Here is a 12,125-nt window from a genome sequence, read left to right as displayed (position 1 = left end):
CTAAGGGTTTGTGCTTTGAGCGGCTCCTGGGAGACCAGAATTAGAATCCAATGCACCTGTGCTGGTTGACTGTATCTTTTGGACCTTCACATTGACCATGAAACAGGGAAATTGCATAGGGATTAAATACAAAAGGGACAATGCCGACTTAAGTACAAGAAGAATGAATCTTCTAGTAGTTTGTGCTTTCAGCGGCTCCTGGGAGACCCGTATTAGATTTTGATGCACCAGTGCAGGTTTACTGAATCCCTAGGACCTTCATATTGACCATCATACACAGAAATTGCATCAGGATTGAATACAAAAGGGACTATGTCGACGATAGTACATGAAGAGTGTATCTTCTAAGAGTTTGTGCTTTCAGCGGCTCATGGGAGACCAGTTTTAGATTCCGATGCACTAGTGCAGGTTTGCTGTATCCCTTGGACCTTCAGCTTGACCATGAATCTCAGAAATGGCATCGGGATTGAATTCAAAAGGCACAATTGCGACTTAAGTACAAGAAGAGCGAATCTTCTAAGAATTTGTCATTTGAACGGATACCGGGAGACCATTATTAGATTCGAATGCACCAGTGCAGGTTAACTGTATCCCTTGGATTCTCACAGTGACCATGAAACACAGAAATTGCATCGGGATTGAATACGAAAAGGACAATGCCGACTTAAGTACAAGAAGAGTGAATCTTCCAAGAGTTTGTGCTTTGAGCATCTCCTGGGAAACCAGTATTAGTTTCCGAAGCAACAGTGCAGGTTTACTGAATCCCTTCGATCTTCACATTGACCATCATACACAGAAATTGCATCGGGATTGAATACAAAAGGGACTATGTCGACGATAGTACTAGAAGAGTGAATCTACTAAGAGTTTGTGTTTTGAGTGGCTCCTGGGAGACCAGTATTAGATTCTGATTAAACAGTGCTGGTTTACAGTATCCCTTGGACATTCACATTGACCATCAAACACAGAAATTGCATCGGGATTGGATACAAAAGGCACAATGCCGACTTAAGTACAAAATGAGTGAATCTTCTAAGAGTTTGTGGTTTGAGCGGCTCCAGAGAGACCCATATTAGATTCCGATGCACCAGTGAATTTTTACTGTATCCCTTGGACCATCACATTGACCATGAAACACAGAAATTGCATCGGTATGGCAATACATAGGGGACAATGCCGACTTCGGTTTAAGAAGAGCGAATTTTGTAAGAGTTTGTGTTATGAACGGCTCCTGGGAGACCAGAATTACTTTCCAATGCACCAGTGCAGGATTACTGTATCTCTTGGACCTTCACATTGACCATGAAACACAGCACTTGCATTGGGATTGAAATCATAAGGCACAATGCCGACTTAAGTACAAGAAGAGTGAATCTTCTAAGAGCTTGTGCTGTGTGCGGCTCATGGTAGACCAGAATTAGATTTCGATGCACCAGTGCAGGTTTACTGTATCCCTTCGACCTTCACATTGACCATGAAACACAGAAATTGCATCAGGATTGAATACAAAAGGCACTATGCTGAATTAAGTACAAGAAGAATGAATCTTCTAAGAGTTTGTGCTTTGAGCGGCTCATGGGAGACCTGTATTCGATTCCAATGCACCTGTGCTGGTTGAGTGTATCTTTTGGACCTTCACAGTGACCATGAAACAGAGAAATTGCATCGGGATTGAGTACAAAAGGGACAATGCCGGCTGAAGTATAAGAAGAATGAATGTTCTATGAGTTTGTGCTTTCAGCGGCTCCTGGGAGACCAGTATTAGATTCCGATGCACCAGTGCATGCTTGCTGTATCCCTTCGACCTTCACATTAACCATGAAACACAGAAATTGCATCGGGATTTAATTCAAAAGGCACAATGTCGACATAAGTACAAGAAGAGTGAATCTTCTAAGGGTTTGTGCTTTGAGCGGCTCCTGGGAGACCAGTATTAGATTCCAATGCACCTGTGCTGGTTAACTGTATCTTTTGGACCTTCACATTGACCATGAAACAGGGAAACTGCATCGGGATTAAATACAAAAGGCACAATGCCGACCTAAGTACAAGAAGAATGAATCTTCTAGGAGTTTGGGCTTTCAGCGGCTCCTGGGAGACCCGTATTAGATTCCGATGCACCAGTGCAGGTTTACTGTATGCCTTGTACCTTCACATTAACCATGAAACACAGAAATTGCATCGGGATTGAATTCAAAAGGCACAATGGCGACTTAAGTACAAGAAGAGTGAATCTCGTAAGAGTTTGTACTTTGCACGGCTACTGGGAGACCAGTATTAGATTCGAATGCACCAGTGCAGGTTTGCTGTATCCCTTGGACCTTCTGCTTGACCATGGAACTCAGAACTTGAATCGGGATTGAAAATAAAATGCACAATCCCGACTTTGTCACACGAAGAGTGAATCTTCTAAACGTTTGTGCCTTGAGCAGCACCTGGGAGACCAGTATTAGATTCCGATGCACCAGTGCAGGTTTACTGAATCCCTTGGACCTTCATATTGACCATCATACACAGAAATTGCATCGGGATTGAATACAAATGGGACTATGTCGACGATAGTACAAAATGAGTGAATCTTCTAAGAGTTTGTGGTTTGAGCGGCTCCTGAGAGACCCATATTAGATTCCGATGCACCAGTGCATTTTTACTGTATCCCTTGGACCATCACATTGACCATGAAACACAGAAATTGCATCGGGATTGAATACAAATGGCACAATGCCGACTTAAGTACAAGAAGAGTGAATCTTCTAAGAGCTTGTGCTTTGTGCGGCTCATGGGAGACCACCATTAGATTCCGATGCAGCAGTGCAGGTTTACTGTCTCCCTTGGACCTTCACATTGACCATGAAACACAGCACTTGCATTGGGATTGAAATCATAAGGCACAATGCCGACTTAAGTACAAGAAGAGTGAATCTTCTAAGCGTTTGTGCTTTGAGCGGCTCCTGGGAGACCAGTATAAGATTCCGATGCACCAGTGCAGGTTTACTGTATCCCTTGGACCTTCACATTGACCATTAAATCACAGAAATTGCATCGGGATTGAATACAAGAGGCACAATGCCGACTTAAGTACAAGAAGAGTGAATCTTCTAAGAGCTTGTGCTTTGTGCGGCTCATGGGAGACCACCATTAGATTCCGATGCAGCAGTGCAGGTTTACTGTCTCCCTTGGACCTTCACATTGAACATGAAACACAGAAATTGCATCAGGATTGAATACAAAAGGCACTATGCTGAATTAAGTTCAAGAAGAATGAATCTTCTAAGAGTTTGTGATTTGAGCGGCTCATTGGAGACCTATATTCGATTCCAATGCACCTGTGCTGGTTGACTGTATCTTTTGGACCTTCACATTGACCATGAAACAGAGAAATTGCATCGGGATTGAACACAAAAGGGACAATGCCGACTTAAGTACAAGAAGAATGAATGTTCTAGGAGTTTGTGCTTTCAGCGGCTCCTGGGAGACCAGTATCAGATTCCGATGCACCAGTGCAGGTTTACTGTATCCCTTGTACCTTCACATTAACCATGAAACACAGAAATTGCATCGGGATTGAATACAAAAGGCACAATGCCGACTTAAGTACTAAATGAGTGAATCTTCTAAGACTTTGTACTTTGAGCGGCTCATGGGAGACCAATATTAGATTCCGATGCACCAGTGCAGGCTACCAGTATCCCTTGGACATTCTGCTTCACCATGAAACTCAGAGCGTGAATCGGGATTGAATACAAAATGCTCATTCCCGACTTTGTCACATGAAGAGTGAATCTTCTAAACGTTTGGCCTTGAGCAGCTCCTGGGAGACCAGTATTAGATTCCGATGCACCAGTGCAGGTTTACTGAATCCCTTGGACCTTCATATTGACCATCATACACAGAAATTGCATCGGGATTGAATACAAAAGGGACTATGTCGACGATAGTACAAGAAGAGTGAATCTTCTAAGAGTTCGTGATTTGAGCGGCTCATGGGAGACCAGTTTTAGATTCCGATGCACCAGTGCAGGTTTGCTGTATCCCTTGGACCTTCAGCTTGACCATGAATCTCCGAAATGGCATCGGGATTGAATTCAAAAGGCACAATTGCGACTTAAGTACAGGAAGAGCGAATCTTCTAAGAATTTGTAATTTGAACGGCTACCGGGAGACCATTATTAGATTCGAATGCACCAGTGCAGGTTTACTGTATCCCTTGGATTCTCACATTGACCATGAAACACAGAAATAGCATCGGGATTGAATACGAAAAGGACAATGCCGACTCAAGTACAAGAAGAGTGAATCTTCTAAGAGTTTGTCCTTTGGGCAGCTCCTGGGAAACCAGTATTAGATTCCGATGCACCAGTGCAGGTTTACTGAATCCCTTGGATCTTCACATTGACCATCATACACAGAAATTGCATCGGGATTGAATACAAAAGGGACTATGTCGACGATAGTACTAGAAGAGTGAATCTTCTAAGAGTTTGTGCTTTGAGTGGCTCCTGGGAGACCAGTATTAGATTCCGATGAAACAGTAATGGTTTACAGTATCCCTTGGACATTCACATTGACCATCAAACACAGAAACTGCATCGGGATTGAATTCAAAAGGCACTATGCTGAATTAAGTACAAGAAGAATGAATCTTCTAAGAGTTTGTGCTTTGAGCGGCTCATGGGAGACCTGTATTCGATTCCAATGCACCTGTGCTGGTTGACTGTATCTTTTGGACCTTCACATTGACCATGAAACAGAGAAATAGCATCGGGATTGAGTACAAAAGGGACAATGCCGACTTAAGTACAAGAAGAATGAGTGTTCTAGGAGTTTGTGCTTTCAGCGGCTCCTGGGAGACCGGTATTAGATTCCGATGCACCAGTGCAGGTTTACTGAATCCCTTCGATCTTCACATTGGCCATCATACACAGAAATTGCATCGGGATTGAATACAAAAGGGACTATGTCGACGATAGTACTAGAAGAGTGAATCCTCTAAGAGTTTGTGCTTTGAGTGGCTCCTGGGAGACCAGTATTCGATTCCGATGAAACAGTGCTGGTTTACAGTATCCCTTGGACATTCGCATTGACCATCAAACACAGAAATTGCATCGGGATTAAATACAAAATGCACAATGCCGACTTAAGTACAAAATGAGTGAATCTTCTAAGAGTTTGTGGTTTGAGCGGCTCCTGAGAGTCCCATATTAGATTCCGATGCACCAGTGCATTTTTACTTTATCCCTTGGACCATCACATTGACCATGAAACACAGAAATTGCATCGGGATGGCAATAGATAGGGGACAATGCCGACTTCGGTTTAAGAAGAGTGAATTTTGTATGAGTTTGTGTTACGAACGGCTCCTGGGAGACCAGAATTATTTTCCGATGCACAAGTGCGTGATTACTGTAACTCTTTGACCTTCACATTGACCAAGAAACACAGAAATCCCATCGGGATTTTATACAAAAGAGACAGTACCGACTTACGTACAAGAAGAGTGAGTCTTCTAAGAATTTGTGCTTTGATGGGCTCATAGGGACCAGTATTAGATTCCGATGCACCAGTGCGGGTTTGCTGTATCACATGGCCCTTCACATTGACCATGAAACACAGAAATTGCATCGGGATTGAATCCAAACGCACAATGCCGACTTAAGTACAAGAAGAGTGTATCTTCTATGAGTTTGTGCTTTGAGCAGCTCATGGAAACCAGTATCAGATTCCGATGCACCAGTGCAAGTTTACTGTATACCTTGGACCTTCACATTGACCATGAAACACAGCACTTGCATTGGGATTGAAATCATAAGGCACAATGCCGACTTAAGTACAAGAAGAGCGAATCTTCTAAGAGTTTGTGCTTTGAGCGGCTCCTGGGAGACCAGTATAAGAATCCGATGCACCAGTGCGGGTTTACTGTTTCCCTTGGACCTTCACATTGACCATTAAAACACAGAAATTGCATCGGGATTGAATACAAGAGGCACAATGCCGACTTAAGTACAAGAAGAGTGAATCTTCTAAGAGCTTCTGCTTTGTGCGGCTCATGGGAGACCAGCATTAGATTCCGATGCACCAGTGCAGGTTTACTGTATCCCTTGGACCTTCACATGGTCCATGAAACACAGAAATTGCATCAGGATTGAATACAAAAATCACTATGCTGAATTAAGTACAAGAAGAATGAATCTTCTAAGAGTATGTGCTTTGAGCGGCTCATGGGAGACCTGTATTCGATTCCAATGCACCTGTGCTATTTGACTGTATCTTTTGGACCCTCACATTGACCACGAAACAGAGAAATTGCATCGGGATTGAATACAAAAGGGACAATGCCGACTTAAGTACAAGAAGAATGAGTGTTCTTGGAGTTTGTGCTTTCAGCGGCTCCTGGGAGACCAGTATTAGATTCCGATGCACCAGTGCAGGTTTACTGTATCCCTACGACCTTCACATTAACCATGAAACACAGATATTGCATCGGGATTTAATTCAAAAGGCACAATGGCGACTTAAGTACAAGAAGAGTGAATCTTCTAAGAGTTTGTACTTTGAACGGCTACCGGCAGACCAGGATTAGATTCGAATAAACCAGTGCAGGTTTACTGTATCCCTTGGACCATCACATTGACCATGAGACACAGAAATTGCATCGGGATTGAATACGAAAGGGACAATGCCGACTTAAGTACAAGAAGAGTGAATCTTCTAAGAGTTTGTGCTTTGAGCAGCTCCTTGGAGACCAGTATTAGATTCCGATGCACCAGTGCAGGTTTAATGAATCCCTTGGACCTAATATTGCCCATCATACACAGAAAAAGCATCGGGATTGAATACAAAAGGGACTTTGTCGACGATAGTCCAAGAAGAGTGATTCTTCTAAGAGTTTGTGTTTTGAGGGGCTCCTGGGTGACCAGTATTAGGTTCCGATGAACCAGTGCAGGTTTACAGTATCCCTTGGACATTCACATTGACCATGAAACACAGAAATTGCATCGGGATTGAATACAAAAGACACAGTGCCGACTTAAGTACAAGATGTGTGAATCTTCTAAGAGATTGTGCTTTGAGCGGCCCATGGGAGACCAGTATTAGAATCCGATGCACCAGTGCAGGTTTGCTGTATCCCTTGGACCTTCAGCTTGACCATGAAACTCAGAAATTGAATCGGGATGAAATACAAAATGTACAATGCCGACTTTGGCACATGAAGAGTGAATCTTCTAAACGTTTGTGCTTTGAGCGGCTCCTGAGAGACCAGTCCTAGATTCCGATGCACCAGTGCAGGTTAACTGTAATCCTTAGACCCTCACATTGACCATGAAACTGATATCGCATCGGGATTGAATACAAAAGGGACAATGCCGACTTAAGTACAGGAAGAGTGAATCTTCTAAGAAATTGAGATTTGAGCGGCTCCTGGGAGTCCAGTATTAGATTCCAATGCACCTGCACAGGGTTACAGTATCCCTTGGACCTTCACATTGACCGTGAAACACAGAAATTGCATCGGGATTGAATACAAGGGGGACAATGCCGACTTAAGTACAATATGAGTGAATCTTCCAAGGGTTTGTGCTTTGACCGGCACCTGGGAGACCAGTATTAGATTCCGATGCACCGGTGCAGGGTTACTGTATCCCCTGGTTTTTCACATTGACCATGAAACAAAGAAATGGCATCGGGATTGAATTCAAAATGCACAATGTCAACTTTAGGACAAGAGGAATGAATTTTCTAAAAGGTAGTGTTTTGAGCGGCTCCTCGGAGACCAGTATTAGATTCCGATGCACCAGTGCAGGTTTACTGCATGCCTTGGACCTTCACATTGACCACGAAACACAGAAATAGCATCGGGATGGAATATATATAGGACAATGCCGACTTAAGTTTTATAAGAGTGAATTATGTAAGCGTTTGTGCTTTGAGCGGCTCCTGGGAGACTAGTATTAGATTCCGATGCACCAGTACCGGTTTACTGTATCCCTTGGCCCTTCACATTGACCATAAAACACAGAAATTGCACCGGGATTTAATACATAAGGCACAATGCCGACTTAAGTACAAGAAGAGTGAATCTTCTAAGAGCTTGTGTTTTGAGCGGCTCATGGAAGACCCATATTAGAATCCGATGAACCAGTGCGGTTTTACTGTATCCCTTGGACCTTCACATCGACCATTAAACACTGAAATTGCATCGGGATGGAATACATAAGGTACAATGCCGACTTCAGTTTAAGAAGAGTGAATTTTGCAAGTGATTGTGTTATGAACGGCTCCCAGGAGACCAGTATTATTTTCCGATGCACCAGTGCGGGATTACTGTATCTCTTTCACCTTCACATTGACCAAGAAACACAGAAATCCCATCGGGATTGAATACTAAAGAGACAATTCTGACTTACGTACAAGAAGAGTGAGTCTTCTAAGAATTTGTGCTTTGAATGGGTCATGGGGACCAGTATTAGATTCCGATGCACCAGTGCAGGTTTACTGTATCCCTTGGACCTTCACATTGACCATTAAATCACAAATATTGAATCGGGATTGAATACAAGAGGAACAATGCCGACTTAAGTACAAGAAGAGTGCATCTTCTAAGAGCTTGTGCTTTGTGCGGCTCATGGGAGACCACCATTAGATTCCGATGCAGCAGTGCAGGTTTACTGTATCCCTTGGACCTTCACATTGAACATGAAACACAGAAATTGCATCAGGATTGAATACAAAAGGCACTATGCTGACTTAAGTACAAGAAGAATGAATCTTCTAAGAGTTTATGCTTTGAGTGGCTCTTGGGATACCAGTTTTAGATTCCGACGAACCAGGGCAGGTTTACTCTATCCCTTCGACCTCCTCATTGACCAAGAAACACAGAAATTGAATCGGGATTGAATACAAAACTCACAATGCCGCCTTAAGTACAAGAAGAGTGAATCCTCTAAGGGTTTGTGCTTTGAGCGGCTCCTGGGAGACCAGTATTAGTTTCCAATGCACCAGTGCTGGTTGACTATATCTTTTGGACCATCACATTGACCATGAAATAAAGAAATTGCATCAGGATTGAATACAAATGTGACAATGCCGACGTTAGTACAAGAAGAGTGAATCTTCTGGAGTTTGGGATTTTTGGGGCTCCTGGGAGACCAGTATTAAATTACGATGAACCAGTGCAGGTTTACAGTATCCCTTCGACCTTCACATTGACCTTGAACACAGAAATTGCTTCGGGATTAAATACAAAAGGCACAATGCCGACTTAAGGACAAGGTAAGTGAATCTTCTAAGAGTTTGTGCTTTGAGCGGCACCTGGGAGTCCAGTAATTGATTCCGATGCACGAGTGAGGGTTACTGTATCCCTTGGACCCTCACATTGACCCTGAAACTGATATCGCATTGGTATTGCATACAAAAGGCACAATGCCGACTTAAGTACAAGAAGAGTGAATCTTCTAAGATTTTGTGCTTTGAGCGGCTCCTGGGAGTCCCGTATTAGATTCCAAAGCACCTGTGCTGGTTTACTGTATCCCTTGGACCTTCACATTGACCATGAAACACAGAAATTGCATCGGGATAGAATACAAAACGGACAACGCCGTCTTAAGTACAATAAGAGTGAATTTTCTAAGAGTTTGTGCTTTGACCTGCACCTGGGGTCCAGGATTAGATTCCGATGCACCAGTGCAGGTCTACTGTATCCATTGGACCTTCACATTGACCATGAAAGAAAGAAATTGCATCGGGATTGAATACAAAATGCACAATGCCAACTTTAGTACAAGAAGAATGAATTTTCATGGAGGTAGTGTTTTGGGCGGTTCTTCAGACACCAGTATTAGATCCGATGCACCAGTGCAGTTTTACTGTATCCCTTTGACCTTCACATTGACCATGAAACACAGAAATCGCATCGGAATTAAATAAAAAAGAGACAATGCCGACTTAAGTACAAGAAGAGTGGGTCTTCTAAGAGTTTGTGCTTTGAGCGGCTCATGGGGACCAGTATTAGATTCCGATGCACCAGTGCAGGTTTGCTGTATCACATGGCCCTTCACATTGACCATGAAACACAGAAATTGCATCAGGATTGAATACAAAGTGCACAATGCCGACTGAAGTACAAGAAGAGTCAATCTTCTAAGAGCTTGCGCTTTGAGCGGCCCATACGAGACCAGCATTTGATCCCGATGCACCAGAGCAGGTTTACTGTATCCCTTGCACCTTCACATTGACCATGAAACACAGATATTGCATCGGGATTGTATGCAAAAGGCACACTGCCGACTTAAGTACAAGAAGAGTGAATCCTCTAAGAGATTGTTCTTTGAGCGGCTCCTGGCAGACCAGTATTAGATTCCGATCCCCCAGTGCAGGTTGACTGTATCATTTGGACCTTCACATTGACCGTGAAACACAGAAAGGGGATCGGGATCTAATACAAAGGCACAATTCCAAACTAAGTAAAAGAAGAGTGAATCTTCTAAGAGTTTGTGGTTTGAGCGGCTCCTGGGAGAGCAGTATTAAATTCCGATGCACCAGTGCACGTTAATTGTATCCATTTGACCTTCACATTGGCAATGAAACACAGAAATTGCATCGGGATTGAATACAAAAGTTACAATGCCGACTTAAGGACAAGAAGAGTGAATTGTCAAAGAGTTTGTGGTTTGGGCGGCTCCTGGGAGACCAGTATTAGATTCCGATGCACCAGTGCAGGTTTACTGTATCCCTTGGACCTTCACATTGACCATGATACACAGAAATCGCATCGGGATTGAACACAAAATGCACAATGCCGACTTAAGTACAAGAAGAGTTTATCTTCTAAGGGTTTGTGATTTGAGCGGCTCATGGGAGACCAGTATTAGATTCCGATGCACTAGTGCTGGTTTACTGTACCCCTTGGACCTTCACATTGACAATGAAACACCGAAATTGCATCGGGATTGAATACAAATGGGACAATGCCGCCTTAAGTTCAATAAGAGTGAATATTCTAAGAGTTCGTGTTTTCAGCGGCTCCTAGGCGACCAGTATTAGATTCCCATGCACCAGTGCAGGTCTTCTGTATCCCTTGGACCTTCACATTGACCATGAAACACAGAAATTGCATCGGGATTGAATACAAAAGGGACAATGCCGACTTAAGTACAAGATGGGTGAATCTTCTAAGAGTTTGTGCTTTGAGCGGCTCCTGGGAGACCAGTATTAGATTCCGATGCACCATTGCAGGTTTACTGTATACCTTGGACCCTCACATTGGCGATGAAACACAGAAATTGCATCGGGATTGAATACAAAATGGACAATGCCGACTTAAGTACAAGAAGGGTGAATCTTCTAAGAGTTAGTGCTGTGAGCGGCTCCTGGGAGACCAGTATTAGATTCCAATGCACCAGTGCGTGTTTACCGTATCCCATGGACCTTCACATTGACCATGAGACAGAGAAATAGCTTCGGGATTGAATACAAAAGCAATGTGTCTGTATTAACTGAGAGTCAATTCTGCTGAAAGTTTTTAGTTCCATGCGTGAACACTGCATGCGATTCTACTGGCATACTAAATTATATTTCACGCAAACAATCTTCTTAAAAACAAATTTTCACTCGTTTGCAACTTGGAAGTCTTGGTACCTTAATGGGTACGTGTTGATCCATATGTCTCAAGTCAACAATCAGTCGTCTAATGACTTTTCTGTCTTTTACCATTGCTTGCTCCTTTGAATACGATTTTATATGTGAAAAATGGCACAGATCATCACGATTCGGAGTCTATCATATATAGTAGGATGAAGATAAGTGTGTACCATCTACGAATGGATCATATCCAATATTGCACTACTGCTCAAGATATCCTTCAGGTTGAAGAGAGCTTTACCTTTAAGTAATCATCAGGTGCTGTGTAACTGTCATTGTTCATAAAACTTGCTTGATGCCAATTTCTGTGGTAATGTGATTAGGATATTTAGTTGAAATAACGACGTAATTAGAAAACATTCTTGAAAAGATTGATCGGTATGCCACTGCCATGTTTTAAACTCTTCTTGTGCTGATAATATAATTTATTTTGATGAACGACCACAATACTAATTAATGTTTTTGTTTTTAGATACGTGAGATGACTG

This window comes from Schistocerca americana, chromosome 4, assembly GCF_021461395.2.
Source record: "Schistocerca americana isolate TAMUIC-IGC-003095 chromosome 4, iqSchAmer2.1, whole genome shotgun sequence".
Lineage (NCBI taxonomy): Eukaryota > Metazoa > Arthropoda > Insecta > Orthoptera > Acrididae > Schistocerca > Schistocerca americana.
Note: the sequence above shows the minus strand (reverse complement) of the source record.